The sequence below is a fragment of the Mustela nigripes genome, chromosome 9 (genome assembly GCF_022355385.1).
Source record: "Mustela nigripes isolate SB6536 chromosome 9, MUSNIG.SB6536, whole genome shotgun sequence".
Taxonomy (NCBI): Eukaryota; Metazoa; Chordata; class Mammalia; order Carnivora; family Mustelidae; genus Mustela; species Mustela nigripes.
In genome coordinates, this window is record NC_081565.1 from 34,904,596 (window position 1) to 34,921,684 (window position 17,089).

Here is a 17,089-nt window from a genome sequence, read left to right on the forward strand (position 1 = left end):
CAGCAAAGCTCATGCCTCTTGATCACTTGATCATCCATCTTGATCGTCTCTCGGAAGTGGAAACCTGGTATTAATGCTCATTTCTAGAGCCAGATAGTCTTCACTCACCAACAGGCAGAGCTCCAGCAACATCGCCAAAGGTTTGGGATTGACAAGTGGCCAACACCATGTTCACTACCTTCATGTTCTCTGTTCCCCATCCTCTCTCATCCAGAGTTGAGTGGCAGGCATGTTACTAAGCCTTAAAAATGGTTATAAATTTGGAAGATCTAGAATGTGAGTTCTACCTCAAGAGTGTGGTGAGTCTATTTTTAAAAGGGGGGGGGGGTACATGGGGTGCCTGTGTGGCTCAGACGGTTAACCATCTGCCTTGGGCTGGGGTCATGGTCCCAGGGTCCTCAGATGGAGTCCCACATCAGGCTCCTTGCTTAGCCGGGAGTCTGCTTCTCACTCTGTCCCTCTTCCTGCTTGTGTTGTCTCTCACTCTCTTTCTCAAATAAATAAAATGTTTTTTAAAAAGGGGGACAGGGGAATAAAGGGATGATCCTTACTACACTGAGGATAGGGCATATTCTTATGCTGAGATAGAGAAAAAATTGAATGAAATAATCAAAAGCCCTAGAACTGCAAAGGATATTTTTTCAAATATCCTTTTAAATCTCCTTTTAAAATGCCTAAAGTAGAACCCTCCTACACTGTTGGTGGGAATGCAAACTCATGCAGCCCCTCTGGCATACAGTATGGAGGTTCCCCAAAAAGTTAAAAATTGGGATACCCTACGACCCAGCAATTGCACTACTGGGCATTTACCCTAAACATACAAATGTAGTGATCCAAAGGCGCATGTGCACCCGAGTGTTTATAGCAGCAAAGTCCACAATAGCCAAACTATGGAAAGAACCTAGATGTCCATCAACAGATGAAAGGATAAAGAAAGATGTGGTACACAAACACACACACACACACACACACACACACACACAAACACACAGGAATACTATGCAGCCATCAAAAAAAAAAAAAAACCAAAATCTTGCCATTCGCAATGATGTGGATGGAACTAGAGGGTATTATGCTAAGCGAAATAAGTCAATCAGAGAAAGACAATTATCATATGATCTCTGTAATATGAGGAATTTGAGAGGCAGGCGGGGTCATGGAGGCTAGGGAGGGAAAAAAATGAAACAAGATGGGACCAGGGTGGGAGACAAACCATAAGAGACTCTTAATCTCATGAAACAAACTAAGGGTTGTTGGGGGTTTTTGGGGAGGGATAAGGTGGCTGGGTTATGGACATTGGGGAGGGTATGTGCTACCGTGAGTACTATGAAATATATAAGCCTGACAATTCACAGACCTGTACCCCTGGGACAAATAATACATTATATGTTAACGATAAATAAATAAACAGATTTTCTTAGTGATGGAATAATGTTCCATTGAGGTACCACAATTTATTTATATATGAACACTCAGTAATGAACACTCAGTTGGATTTTATTTTGTATAGAGGGATTTTTTCTTTTTTTAATGAATACAAATATTTTTCATAATTGTGACAATTCACTGACAGTCTCTTTAAATATTAAAAATTATCTGTCTTCTGTAAAAAAATAAAAATACAAAATAAATAAATAAAAATACTTAAAGCACTCTGATTCCACGAATCATTTTACTTTGAGATAAAAGATAAATTACTGTCAGCAAGTAAAAAACCTTCAAAAATTTGGTCACTGAACAGAACACTAGAGCAGAAGTTTTGGATGGAAAGTTAAAATTCAAGGAAAATATCAGCCTTAAAAAAAACCAGTTTTAATCTCAATGTCAAAGCTATTATAGCAAGAAAGATAAAGATCATGGACAAAAGACATTCTGATCCAATAAATAGTAGCCACTTCCTAGGAAGAGATGGCAGTGGACCAACTTAATTAGGTTGAACTTTTTTTTTTTTAAGATTTTGTTTATTTAGGGGCGCCTGGGTGGCTCAGTGGGTTAAGCCGCTGCCTTCGGCTCAGGTCATGATCTCAGAGTCCTGGGATCGAGTCCCGCATCGGGCTCTCTGCTCAGCAGGGAGCCTGCTTCCTCCTCTCTCTCTGCCTGCCTCTCTGCCTACTTGTGATCTCTCTCTCTGTCAAATAAATAAATAAAATGTTAGGGAAAAAAAAAAAGATTTTGTTTATTTATTTGACAGAGAGAGGTCACAAATAGGCAGAAAGGCAGGCAGAGAGAGTGGGGAAGCAGGCTCCCTGCAGGGCAGAGAGTCCTATGTGGGGCTCGATCCCAGGACCCTGGGATCATGACCTGAGCCGAAGGCAGAGGCTTAACCCACTGAGCCACCAGGTGCCCCTAGGTTGAACTTTTTTTAATCTAGCTGAACCTGCATGAATGGGATAGGGCAATGGAAGAAGAGAAGTCAGGTCACAGAAAGTTGGGGTATAAAATATTCTGCTTCCACTGCCATGGCAAAAGTTACTCCAGGCAAGGAGACATCACAAAGGTCATATTCATTCTCACTGGCACCTGAGGCATAGGATTAAAAATATCCTTAACAGCAGTACTAATTCAGAAATCTTTTAAAGAGTATTTGTCATGGGGCAAAGGTAGGAATGCAGTAGAACCACACCCCAAAAAGACACGGTTCACAAGACTAAGAAATTTCAAAACAGACAATAACAGCAGTAAAAGTACAGTCAACACAAGAAATCTTTGGGGTTCTGGGGCACCTAGCTGGCTAGGTCAGTGGAAGATGTGACTCTCAATCTCAAGGCTGTGAGTTCAAGCCCCACATTGGGTATAGAGATTACTTAAAAGTAAAATCTCTTTAAGAGGGAGAGGCACTTGGGTAGCTCAATCAGTTAAGCATCCAATTCTTGGTTTCAGATCAGGTCATGATTTCAGGGTCTTGGGATCAAGCCCCACATGTGGCTCCATGCTGCATGTGAAGCCTGCTTAGGATTCTCTCTCTCCCCCCCTACTCTTCCCTACTGTTCACACACTCTCTCTCTAAAAGGAAAAAAGGAAGATATTTGGGATCCTGATGAGGAAGAAGAGAAAGAGTAGATTAGAAATGGGGGAATGTCAGGCTATAAATGTGTTTAGAAAGTTGTCTGCTATAAAAGAAGGCTATCAGGTTCGTGAGAAAGCAAAGCCCCACTAAAGCAGTATTGGGGTATTGAGAACACAGGAGCTTAAAAGGAAATACAAAAAGACATTTCAAAGTTTGGAAATGGACAAAGACCTCACAAAATATAAGAATCCTAATTATCAACCTTACTGTCTAAATTCCATACAAAGGACTGGGGCTTTGTTGCCATACTCAAAAGGAGACAACCATTTGTATGAGGTTGGAATTTATTTCTCCAGATTAGAGATATAAGAATTCACAATTAACTTGATAAATTTCTCCCAAATGAGTTTTGAACATCCAGATCATGGCCTCAAGTCAACTAGCAGAGATCAACTTGTGCCAATGTTAGACAAAACCAATCACCTTCACTTTCTTCATTCCTTTTTCTTTATCTACCATCCACCCTTTCAAATTATACCATGTTTTTGGATAATATAAATGTGGGCCTCAATTACATCCACTGAATCCAGGGAACATCATTTCTGCTACTATAGAAGAAAACTGGTGCTTGCATTGCAAAGTACTACGACAGCAGAGTTTACTTGGTTTTTAAATTTTGTGAAGCTAGTCTAAATATATTTTTTTAAATATTATTTATTTATTTGACGGACAGAGATCACAAGTAGACGGGGGTGAGGGGCGTGGGGGGGCTCCCTGCTGAGCAGAGAGCCTGATGAAGGGCTCTATCCCAGGACCCTAGATCATGACCTGAGCAGAAGGCAGAGGCTTTAACCCACTGAGCCACCCGGGCGCCCCTCATCTAAATATTTTTTTTTTAAGATTTTATTTATTTATTTGACAGAGAGAGATCACAAGTAGGCAGAGAGGCAGGCAGAAGAGAGAGGAGGAGGAAGCAGGCTCCCTACTGAGCAGAGAGCCCGATGCGGGACTCCATCCCAGAACCCTGAGATCATGACCCGAGCCGAAGGCAGCAGCTTAACCCACTGAGCCACCCAGGCGCCCTCATCTAAATATTCTTAAGTGCCCTGTTTATCCTCTAGAATTTAGAAATACAGAACATAGGAAGAATGGGACTGGAGTAACCCAACTTTGTAGCCGTCTAAAGGAGGTACAGGATCAATGTGGAAGGCAGCCTCTCAGCTGTGAATAATGAAGAAGAAAACTAGACCCCAATCAGATACCTGAATGTCCTTCTCAGTGTGGCTAAATAGAAGAATTGTTGACATGTACATTTGGGATCTTGAACTTCTCTGAGGCAACAAGGAACTGCTTAGATAACAGAAGATTTATCATTAAATGTTATAGAAAAGAAACAAATTGGGGACAATTTCTTACTAACGGTATTAGCTGGGCTGTGTTATTATTTGCTGGGTAATACATTCACCTCATCTATGAATGTGGTTAAAATACTGATGCAGAAAATATTTCAAATAAGAAGTAGAATACCGAATGGCTTATAAGGTGGCCTTGTAATTAATACATTAATAACATCCTCTCTTGCTCCTTTGCAGAGTATTCTGGGAGCACCAACAAAGAGGCATTCATTCCTAAAGGCGTTAAGGGACTCATCTGCCCATCTGGTTGGTCCACAGTAGATACACAATAATGTCAGATCCGCTGGTGAAAGAAGCCCATGATGGTGCAGGGCAGAAAAGGAGTTTCTGATTTCTCCCAACGTAGTCAACAGAAACCATATTATGAACAAAAAAGTTAGGAAACCCTGGCTTCTAAGCATAAGTCCAGGTACCTCTGAAACCCGCCGCCACCTTCCCCCATTCCACTACCAGAGAAATACCAAAGGTGAGGCTCAAGAACAATTACTCATGCTAGCTGCTACAGGTCTGCTCGCTTTCTTGGGATGCTCTCCTTTGGGAGTTTCTCTTTTCCCCACCAGTTTCTTGGTGATGCTGCTCCTTTTACTGCTTTGGCAGTCGGGGTATATCCCTTTTAGTGTGAGCCTCTTAAGCCACTACCCTAGGAAGGTGAAGAAAGAGGAAGGATTTGGACTCTGAAAAGGGAGTGGTAACACATAACATGCAACGGGAATTCACACCTCTCGCAGCCTCCTTCGTAGCAAACGTTTTCGCCTGTCCCTCACCAATAACCCTGACGTAGGTACGTCATTATCCCCACTTACAGAGGAGAAAACCGGGGGTCGGAAAGCCTATCTCATTCGGGAGTGGGCTCGTACGGTGAGGTTTCGGGGAAATTCTCCAGTCTCCCGGGAGCCAGGAGCAAGCTGGGCTCGAGGAGCCGCTCCCTCGCGTCTCGCAGAGCCGTGACCCCGGCCCTACCCGGGGAGACACTGACCTGAGGGGCGGGGAGCCGGGCGAGGCGGGGCCGAGCAGAAGCACACTGGAGAGGGCCAGCCGTCCCGAGCCAAGCAGCGAGTGCCCAAAACCCCTAGAAAGTTTTGGGATCGCCGGGTTTGAGCCGCTTCCGCCCGCCAAGGAAATCAAACCTCCCGGGCCGGAAGGGGCGGGGCGAAGCGGGGGCGCGCGTCGCGCCGGGTCCGGGTGAGGCGGGGGCGCGCGATCGCCCTCGGGCCGGCAGCCGGAAGGGCTGGGCTGGGAATGAACGCGGAGTAATCCTGGGGCTGCTGGGGCCTTAGTCTTATGCCTGAGTACGCTTTCAACGAAGGGCATGTGAAGGTTTTCCAGGGGGCGTGGACGTACAAAGTTTGCACATAATTCAGCCTTCTAAGGCCCTGCTTCCTAAAATTTATCTAGAGAAGTTGCTAGTGTTCACGGTTCTCAATTCGTCCTCTCCTTGCCCAATGGCCCTTCTCCCACCCATCAATACAAGTATACCTCCCCTCTCGCCAGATACTACTAAAATGTGCGGCCTCCAGGAATAAAAACCCCCAGGGGCCAAATTAATTGTCCATTAGGTAGGTAACTCAAGGTACCATAAACACCAACCCAACACAGTTCGCTGTCTGACCATTACGTGATTTTCATCTCTGTATGAATTACAGTTGTAATGGTAAACTATCTGGAAGAAAAAATAAAAATTTACAGTCACAGAAAAGTACAAATTTGCATATGTATTTTTAAAATAGAAATTACTTTTTGGGGCACCTGGGTGTCTCAGTCTGTTAAGCAGCCGACTGGATTTCTGCCCAGCTCAGGATAAGATGGAGCCCCCAGGGACGCCTGGGTGGCACAGTGGGTTAAAGCCTCTGCTTTCGGCTCAGGTCATGATCCCAATGATGAGGGAGTAGGAAGCTGGCTGGGAACGGAGCAGGGGCTGGCGCCTTGCACCCCCTCTCCACCCACTCCCCTCACCCCACCGAACCTCACTTAGGTTCGAGAACTTCATCACCAGGGTCCTGGGATGGAGCCCCACATCGGGCTCTCTGCTCAGCGGGAGCCTGCTTCCCCCTTTCTCTCTGCCTGCCTCTCTGCCTACTTGTGATCTTGTCTGTCAAATAAATAAATAAAATCTTTAAAAAAAAAAAAAGATGGAGCCCCCAGATGGGCTCCACACTGTGCTCCCTCTGCCCCTCCCCCACAGCTCTTGCATGCACACTTTCACCCTCAAAAAATAAAAGAAAAGAGACATTACTTTTCTAGAGCAGTTTCAGGTTCATAGCAAATTTAAGGGTAAGCTACAGAGATACCCCTAAAAATTCTGCCCCTGCACATGCATAGCCACCACCATTATCAATATCCCCCACCAAAACACCAAATGGTACATATGTTACAACTGATGAACCTACAATGACGTATTATCACTCAAAGACAATAGTTCACATCAGAGTTCCCTCCTGGTGTGTACTTTTTATGGTTTAGACAAATGTATAATGACATGTATCTGTTATTGTAGTTCATACAGAGGAGTGTTACTGCCCTAAAAATTCTCTGTTCTGCTCTACCTACCCATGAAGCAATATAAGATATAGATATCTCTATCTCTAGATAGATGATAGATAGGTATACTGCAATGAAGTACTATAGGGTCCTAGATTTTCAAGCAGAAAAAATTACATTAAGGCAACCTTCTGTGGAATGGAAATATGTGTCAGAAAAAAAAAGAGAAATGAACAACTGTTAAAAAATAACCTGTAGGGGCGCCTGGGTGGCTCAGTTGTTAAACCGTCTGCCTTGGTGGTGGTCCTGGGGTCCTAGGATGGGTCCCACATTGGGGGGTGGTCCCTGCTCAGCAGGAAGCCTGCTTCTACCTCTCCCACTCCCCCTGTTTGCATTCCCTCTCTTGCTGTGTCTCTCTCTGTCGAATAAATAAAATCTTTAATAAAAAAAAAAGCTGTGTATTTTTGTTTGTATTTTTTTAAAGATTTTATTTATTTATTTGTCAGAGAAAGAAAGCATAAGCCGGGGGAGCAGCAGGCAAACGGAGAAGCAGCACTCCACCCGGCCCCACCCCCCACCACACCCCACCACACCCCACCCCCCCCCCCCCCCCCCCCCACACCCCCCTCCCCCCCCCCACCCCCCCACCCCGTCCTGCCCTGCTCCACCCAGCAGAGAGCTGGGTGCTGGACTTGATCCCAAGACCCCAGGATCAAGATTCCAGCAGAAGGCAGAAGCTCAACCAACTAAGCCACTCAGGTGCCCCTGTTTGTTTGTTTTTTTTTGTTTTGTTTTTTTTTTTTTTAAAGATTTTATTTATTTATTTGACAGACAGAGATCACAAGTAGGCAGAGAAGCAGGCAGAGAGAGAGGAAGTGAAGCAGGCCCCCTGCTGAGCAGAGAGCCCGACATGGGACTCGATCCCAGGACCCTGAGATCATGACCTGAGCTGAAGGCAGTGGCTTAACCCACTGAGCCACCCAGGCGCCCTGTTTGTTTTTTTTTAATGGATGATGATGGATATCAAATCACTCAGTATTTCCAGTCCATTGGATAACTTTTTTTTTTTTTAAAGATTTTATTTATTTATCAGAGAGAGAGAGGGGGAGAGAGCGAGCACAGGCAGACAGAATGGCAGGCAGAGGCAGAAGGAGAAGCAGGCTCCCTGCTGAGCAAGGAGCCCGATGCGGGACTCCATCCCAGGACGCTGGGATCATGACCTGAGCCGAAGGCAGCTGCTTAACCAACTGAGCCACCCAGGCGTCCCGGATAACTTTTTTTTTTTAAGATTTTCTTTATTTATTTGACAGAGACAGCAAGAGAGGGAACACAAGCAGGGGGAGTGAGAGAGGGAGAAGCAGGCTTCCCTTAGAGCAGGAAGCCCAATGTGGGGTGGATCCCAGGATCCCGGGATCATGACCTGAGCCAAAGGCAGATGCTTAACAACTGAGCCACCCAGGTGCCCCCATTGGATAACTTTAAAGGAGTGATGTTACAGCTTTATTCTAAGAGGTACACAATAATCAAGCTTTTTATTTTTTTAATTTTTTTTAAAGATTTTATTTATTTGACAGAGAGAAATCACAAGTAGGCAGAGAGGCAGGCAGAGAGAGAGAGGGGAGGAAGCAGGCTCCCTGCGGAGCAGAGAGCCTGACATGGGGCTCGATCCCAGGACGCTGGGATCATGACCCAAGCCGAAGGCAGAGGCTTTAACCCACTGAGCCACCCAGGCGCCCCTAATCAAGCTTTTTAAAGAAATATTTACAATAATCCAAAAATTATATTCTTTGACCATTCAGGATAATGAGAAACTGTAGATGTCTTCTTTTTCAAAATTCTTGTGAGTATACATATTCAAAAGAGTTGGATATTACTACATTGAGGAGAGTAATTATGTCACATAGCAAAACAGTCCAGTACAAGGAAGCAGGCTCTGGGTTGTGAGGCTTTAAAGAAGTGCCTGATCCAAACCAAATAATAATAATAATAAATAAAAATGAAAACCTCTCAGTTACCTAAAAAAAAAAAAGGAAAAGAAGTGTCTGATCCTATGCAAGCCTATTTCTTCATATAGATAATAAGGAGGTTGGATTTCACGTGTGCTGCTCCCTGTTTCATGAGTCACTAACCGGGTGGGTCTGACCGTTTGGGATATAATATGTCTACTAATAATTACACCATTAGCAGCAATAATAAGACCCACTATGACTATTTGAGCAGTTAATGTGCACTTACATGCATCATCTCTATAACCAAATGCCTGCCCTCTCATGCAGGGAAATGTATGCTATTTATTCTTCCATCAGTCACCAGTGCCTGCCCTATGTCAGACCCTGTTCAGGGCAATGACAGAGAAAGGAAAAAAATATGTGGCTTCTGCCCAAGAAAGCTCACAGACAGAAGAGCCCGATTCAGATTCAAAGACAACCAACCCTGATAAAGGGCCAGACAAAAGTACTAAATACGAGTGCACAAAGCCAAGCTGATTAGAGCTCAAAGAGTGGCGCAACCATTTCTGACCAGGGGATTGAAGTATTTTGTAAGGAGTTACGCCTTGGGAAAAAAATGAAAGAGAAAAATTTGATAAGGGAAGAACAGTCCGCAGACAGGGCAAGGTGTGTGTGCAGAAGCCCAGAGGCAAGAAAATACAAGTCTCTTCAGAGAAAGGCATGCTGGCTAGAGCACAAGGAGACAGGGGATGTGGCAAGAAAGGAAGGGCAAGGAAGTGGAGATCCACGTCATCAGGCCCTGTGTGCCAGGGTAGAGATGGGTGGGGCGCTGACCAAGAGAGGGGGATGAGCAGGTGTACCTTTCAGAGAAAGACCAACCAGCCATGCTATCAGCATAGGAGTATCTGAGCTTAGCAAGGCAGGGTAAGAACTGTGCCTCTCTGGCAGAATGGATGCCCGGATGTCAACACTACATGAGGCTAAGTCATCAGTGGGAATGGGAGACGAACGCTTCAGTCCATTCACAGCAAGTAAGTAAGTTAAGTAAGCCCAGGTTAGACGACCTCAAGCTACAAACCATGTCTTGATTCCTATATACAATCAAAGAGAAATTGCGAAGCCACACAAAATCAAGTTTTGGGCCACAGTCCTGTTAGCAAAGGGGATAGCTCTAACAACAACAAAAAAGCCTATTGAAAATATTTCAGGGGCACCTGGATGGCTCTGTTGGTTAAGTGTCCAGCTCTCGGTTTCAGCTCAGGTCATGATCTCATGGGTCGTGAGATCAAAACCCCATGTTGGACCCTGTCCGCTTGGGATTCTCTCTCTCTCTTCTTCTGCCCCTACTCTCCCTCTCAAAATAAACAAATAAATCTTTTTTAAAAAATACTTGAGAAATCTGAATTCAAAATCTACTTTGGAAATTTGTTAAATTTCCTAATTTTGATCATTGAACCTGTAGTTATGTAAGAGAATGTCCTTGTTCTGGGGAAAACAAAGAGGGAGAGAGAATGATGATGATGATGATGATGATGATGAAGAAAGTGGCAATGATGATAGGACAAAATGTGAAATTAGTGAATCCGAGTAAAAGGTATGTGAGAGTTCCTTGTTCTGTTTTAGTATTGCAACTTTCCAATAACTTTGAAATTGCATCAAAATAAAAAGTAAATAAAAATGTCAGGAATAAATTTATTTTGTTAAGATTTATTTCTTTATTTTGGGAGATAGGGACAGAGATAGACAGAATCCCAAGCAGAGGGGTGCCTGGGTGGCTCAGTGGGTTAAGCCGCTGCCTTCAACTCAGGTCCTGATCTCAGGGTCCTGGGATCGAGTCCCGCATCGGGCTCTCTCCTCAGCAGGGAGCCTGCTTCCCCCTCTCTCTCTCTGCTTGCCTCTCTGCCTACTTGTGATCTCTCTCTCTCTCTGCCTCTCTCTCTCTCTGTCAAATAAATAAAGAAAAGCTTATAAAAAAAAAAGAATCTCAAGCAGACTCACACTAAGTGGGTAGCCCATCATGGGCTCACACCCCTGAGATCAGGTTGCAAGCCAAAACCAAGAGTCAAGACACTTAACTGAGTGGGCCACCTAGGTTCCCACGTTTCTTAACTCTTTTTATCCTTAGCACCTATCACAGGATCTTCACATTGCTATAAATAAATAGTAGTTTATCTCTTAAGTTTCTGTTCTCTGCTAGACTTGGTACTAGGGGTTATAGATACATTATTTCTAATCATACAGAGTAGATATTCCTATTCCCATTTTACAGATGAGGAAACTGAGGCTCAAGAAGTTTAGTTATTTGTTAAGAAGCAGAGCCAGGGATTCAAAGCCCAAGCTTTTTCTGCTGTAGTTTAGTTAATGTTTGCTGAGTTGAACATGAGAGACATTTGAACAATTAAAGTCTAAGGTACATATAAATTTAAGAGAATTTACGAATTAATACAAAAAATAATGAAATGCTCTGATCAAAAACAGCACCCTCACCAATAGACAAAGGCTAAATAGTACATGCTGGAGTACTATGCAACCAATTTTTCAAAAGAATTAGGTAAATATACTGCCCTTGCATTGCCAGGTAAAGAAACAACATATAGAGACATATTTAATTTTTTTTTAAAGATTTTTATTTATTCATTTGACAGACAGAGATCACAAGTAGGCAGAGAGGCAGGCAGAGAGAGAGGAAGGGAAGCAGGCTCCCGGCTGAGCAGAGAACCTGATTCGGGGCTCAATCTTAGGACCCTGGGATCATGACCCGGGCCAGAGTCAGAAGGCTTTAACCCACCAAGCCACCCAGGTGCCCCAGGACATATTCATATTAAAAATTATCTAGTATTTATCCAAAATTCAAATTTTATTGGGCATCTTCTATTTTTAATTGCTATATCTAGCAACCCTAAATGCCATGGAAGGATGTCTGCCTTTTAGGTGAAAAAAATAAGCTACTTACATAGATAAATAGTACAGCCCCATTTTGGTTTAGAAAAATGTGTAAGTATAGGACAATGTCTGGAAGGATATATGTTGTAGTGTTAACATTCCCTCTAGAAAATGGAATTAGGGTATGGAGAGGAGGCATTATTTTTACTTTCTATGCTATATTGCATATATTTTTATTTGAAATCTTTATTGAGATAATTATAGATTCACATGCAGTAATAATAAAAGAGAGGAGATCCCCACTATGCTTTGCTCAGTTTCCCTCTAAATAAGGGGAAAAACTCTTTTTTTCTGTGTTACTACTCACACTAAAGTAGTACTCTGACACCAGCTTAATGTTCACAACTCAATCCAATTCTGACACCATCTACCTGGGGTTAGCATTAGACAACACAGGTTAAGGGTTCAGTCCCACAAAACTACACCCACTTCAATTGCCCATCTGGAGTCCAGACCAACTATCTATAAATCGGGAGTTCCCATGACCCCTCGTCAGGTTTGATAACTTGCTAAAGCAGATCATGGAACTCAGGAAAACAGTTTACTTACTACATTACTGCTTTATTCTAAATGGATACAATTTATGAACAGCCAAATGGAAGAGGCGCATGGGACAAGACATGTGGGAAGGGGCTCGGAGCTTCCGTGCCCTCTCCAGGCGAGTCACCCTCCCAGTACCTCAATGTGTTCAGCGACCTGGAAGCTCTCTGAATGCTTGCCTTAAGGTTTTCTATGGGGGCTTCACTATGTGGGTATGATTGATTAAATCACTGGCCACTGATCATTAACTCAACTTCCAGCCTCTCTGCTCTCCCTGGAGGTTGGGGGATGGGGCTAAAAGTTCCAACTCTCTAATCACAATGTTGGTTCCTCTGGCAAAAATCAACCCCTCGGCGCACCTGGATGGCTCAGTGGGTTAAGCCTCTGCCTTCGGCTCAGGTCATGATTCCAGGCTCCTCGGATCGAGCCCCATATCCGGCTCTCTGCTCAGTAGGGAGCCCACTTCCCCCTCCCCCCACCCTCTGCCTACTTGTGATCTTTCTCTCTCGTCCTCTCTCTCTCTGCCAAATAAATAAACAAAATCTTTAAAAAACAAAACAAAACAAAAAACACCCTCCATCCTTAGGGGCTTTCCAAGAGACTCCAGCCAATAGTCATCTCATTAACATATAAAAATACACTTACCACCTCAGAGTTCCAAGGGTTTTAGGAGCTGTGTGCCAGGAAAGGGGGAGAGAGGAAGGCAGACAGCAAATTTATATTTCTTATTATGCCATATCCCCAATTGTAACATTTTGCAAAACAAATTCAACCAATGGATACATACATCCATTGCATGTATCAATAGTGTGTTCCTTTTTATTGCTGAGTAGCATTCCATGGTGTGTTTGTATATATATACATTTATATGTATGTATATACACATTCACATGTTGAAAGACATCTGGGATGATTCTGGTTTGAAGCTATTACAAATAAAGCTGTTATGAACATTTGTGTGCATTTTTAAACTAATTTTTAGATCTAAAAATAATAGACTACATAAAAATGTTAAAACATCAACATGACAAAAAAAAACACAAATAAAGAAAGGCAAGGCACAAACTGGGAAATATTTACAACTTATTCATAGACATAATAAACTGGGAGCTGAGATTACCTCTGGGGAGAACTGACTGGCTAGAGGAAAGAAGACTTCTTTTTCACCACTTTGGCTCTGTACTGATACACTTCATCGGTGCATCTGTACTGTGCGTCAGGACCCACAGCATGGAGGCCAACCCCGTGGTGAGGCCCATATCACAAACCTAAGCTTAAATGGGCCTGCACTTAGAGGAAACACTTCGTGGAAACCTAACATACAGCAACCCCAGTCCTCCAGCTCAGCTTTAGCTAGCTCACCTTCCCCAGGAAAATGGGTCCTGTTAGCCTTACGACGAAATCCCCAGCCTCCTAGCCAGTCATGGCCCTGTTTCTGTGTTGCTGCTTTTAATGCTCTATAAAATCCGCTCTTGGCCCAGATCCTCACGGCTGGTGAGGTTCTGTACTCTCCCAATCCGTGGATTGTTTTCCTTTGCACAAAGAACATGAAGCTTGTTACTAAATTGTCTTAGTTTTGTCATTTGACAGTGCCTTTTGAATTTTATACCAAACTTGTCTATTACCTTTTCAAAGCTGAATTGCTTTTTAAAGTAATACATGCATTTTTAAACTTTTGCAACACATGCGATTATTTACGTAATTATTTACGTAATTATTACGTAATTACGTAATTATTTACAAAATGATTTTCTGGATGAAACAAGCTGTATGCTGTGATTTCAGAACTATATAATCCTCTTCCAAAGGCATGGGGACATGCATAGGAGGTGTTTCCCTGATGAAATTAGTGAGAATGCACAAAAATGTAGGAATCTTGCCCACCCCAGGAGCTAATGCGCATGTTGTGACAGAAATAAAGATGGTTCTGCAAATCTTTACTGGGAGAGCAGGAAAGATAACCCAGAAAACTAAACAGTAGATGACGGAAGTGGGCAAAGAAAGGGACATACATGGAACAATGAGAAAAAAAGGGTCTCCTTTTAAGAAATGGACACTGTAGGGGAGGCTGGCTGGCTCAGTCCATGGGCCATGTGACTTGTGATCATGGGGTCATGGGTTTGAGCCCCATGTTGGGTGTAGAGATTAGTTTTCTTTTAAAGATTTTTTTAAATTTATTTATTTGACAGAGAAAGAAAAAGAGAGAGAGAACACAAGCAGGGGGAGCGGCAGGCAAAGGGAGAAGCGGGCTCCTCACTGAGTAAGGAGCCAGATGCGGGACACAGTCCCAGGACTCTGTGATCATAACCTGAACTGACAGCAGGCATGTAACTGACTGAGCCACCCCAGCATCCCAGGTGTAAAGATTACTTTAAAAAAAAAAGAAAAAAGAGGGGCGCCTGGGTGGCTCAGTGGGTTAAGCTGCTGCCTTCGGCTCAGGTCACGATCTCAGGGCCCTGGGATCAAGTCCCGCATCGGGCTCTCTGCTCAGCGGGGAGCCTGCTTCCCCCTCTCTCTCTCTGCCTGCCTCTCTGCCTACTTGTGACCTCTCTCTGTCAAATAAATAAATAAAATCTTTAAAAAATAAAAATAAAAAAACAAAAACAAAAAAAGAAAAAAGAAAAAAACAAGCAAACAAGAAAGAAAAAAAGTGGACACTGAATTCAGTCCCTAGAAATGGAGGGCTTGTCACCAGGGAGAGACTGAGCAAGGCATCACAGAGAATTCCCCAGGTCTGAGCCCTTTCAAAGGTAGCAGGAGGGAACCATGTCACAACAACATCTGGGCACCTGGCCTAATTGGAGGCTTCCATCCTCTAAGCAACCTTCTGGGAGCGGAGAATAGCCAGTTCCTGAAGGTCTGTTGTTCTCGTGGGAATGAATCCACAGGCTCTGGTTTTCCCTAGTAGTCTTCTGAGAGTTTAGTGACTACGGTGAGCACCCTGAAATTGAGGTCTTCTGAGTGTGCAAAGCCTGAGCTATAACTCCCAGGAAAATGCACACTTTGCCTCTATGGTCATGCAGCCTTATCCACACACTTCAGTAGTCCCCTGAACACCAAGGCTTACAGCCAGCTCTTCCCAAGTTGCTGGAAGACTCAGTAGTACTGGAGGCCAGCAACCATGTCTGGGAGGCTTCTGCCAGCCTGGCACACAGTAGGAACCCAATAAACTTTCTTCTTGAAGTGGAACATGCTTGTGTGTCTGCATATCTGTGTCTGTGTATCTGTGTGTGTGTGTGTGTGTGTGTGTGTGTGTGTGTGTGAAGGCTTAACTTAATTTTGAGTTTGAATTCACCTTCTGCCAAAGGAGCAGAAACCTAATCTCGGGCTTTTGGAGTCCACCCCACAATTTCTCTTCCACCGCATTAAGATGATGGAGGTGAGGACCTCACCTTCAGTCATCTGTCCATGCCAGTGACCATCACTGTTTCTCTCATTCCTGACAGCCAAAAAGACCCTTCTGGCCTGGAAGCTCTCTTTCCTTCTCTGCCATCTGAGAGTGTGAGAATCAGACTCCTTCACCAGAGTGAAAGACTCCCCAAGCTTCAACCCTGCCTCATGAGTCTCTGTCCAGAAGGCAGGCCTTGTCCCTCCATATACCTACCACCAAGGTCTCTATCCCCACCACCTTGGTCTTTTCTTTTTCCCAGCTGCAGGGAAACCTCTTCTATGTTTGAGGGTGGGGTTTGGGAAGCCCTGCTCTCAGGCAGATTTTGTCTATTCTTGGAGTCTTCTCTATTTATGGAAGGGCATATATTTTTGGACACCAAAGCAAGACAGACTTCTTTGATTTTTCTTTCATCTCTATCACATCCCTTTCCTAGGGACATAGATGACCAAAAAGGCAGCCCCTTGAATGGAAGAGGGGTAGGGGAATAAGTTGAGAGGAGGGTGATAAAGCACATGGTGAAAGGAATACAGTTAAACATCTCAAAAAATGGTATTCCAGAGCACACAACAGCTCAATACATTTTTAATGACATTTAATGACACATGAGCGAATGAGCATTCACACCTGCCAGAGAAAAAATTTATCTTGCATCGTGTCCCGGCTTCAACCCTGCTGCCATATTCATGAGGGAGCAGAAGGCTGGCTGAGGACAAAGCAAAAGCTGTCACCTTGCACCCCCTCTCCATCCACTCCCCTTGGTAGTATGTGTGACATTCCTCAGGCACCCCTGACTGCCCTAAAAGAAAAACAAATAGCTAACTGGGGCGCCTGGGTGGCTCAGTGGGTTAAAATGTCTGCCTTCAGCTCAGGTCATGATCCCAGGGTCCTGGGATCGAGCCCCGAATTGGGCTGTCTGCTCAGCAGGGAGCCTGCTTCCTCCTCTCTCTCTGCCTGCCTCTCTGCCTACTTGTAATCTCTGCCTGTCAAATAAATAAATAAATAATCTTTAAAAAAAACACACAAAAAACCAAATAGTTAACTTGCAGAGATCACAATCCTGCAAGACAAGAGTCTCCCTTGGTTTACAAATGTCCTAACAATAGCCCAATTTCCAGAGGCAAATAACTCAGTTCCCCAAGCCCTAATGTTGCCCTCCCCACCATAAAATCGAAGGAGGCTGAGGCAGAAGGAAATGTAAATAAAGTTAAATTTCTTCTAAATCTAAATCTCACTAACAAGGGCACTTGAACCTCCAAAATAGTGTCAGCAATCATTCCCAAGCATATGACCCACTGATATACATCCAAAGGGTCTCACGAGAAGATTTTTTTACTAGTAATAAATAACCTTTTTCCCAGCAATAGCT

General features: G+C 43.9%; 1 protein-coding gene across 1 annotated transcript in view; it reads right to left on the reverse strand.

Annotated features, from left to right (window-relative positions):
• The window catches only part of MELK (maternal embryonic leucine zipper kinase), an 89,753-nt gene extending 84,223 nt beyond the window's left edge, over window positions 1-5,530 (reverse strand). Inside the window, exon 1 of the mRNA XM_059412256.1 lies at window positions 5,399-5,530. The gene's annotated coding sequence lies outside the window, so the exon portion shown is untranslated. The remainder of the gene's footprint in view (window positions 1-5,398) is intronic.
• Between the last annotated feature and the right edge of the window lie 11,559 nt (window positions 5,531-17,089).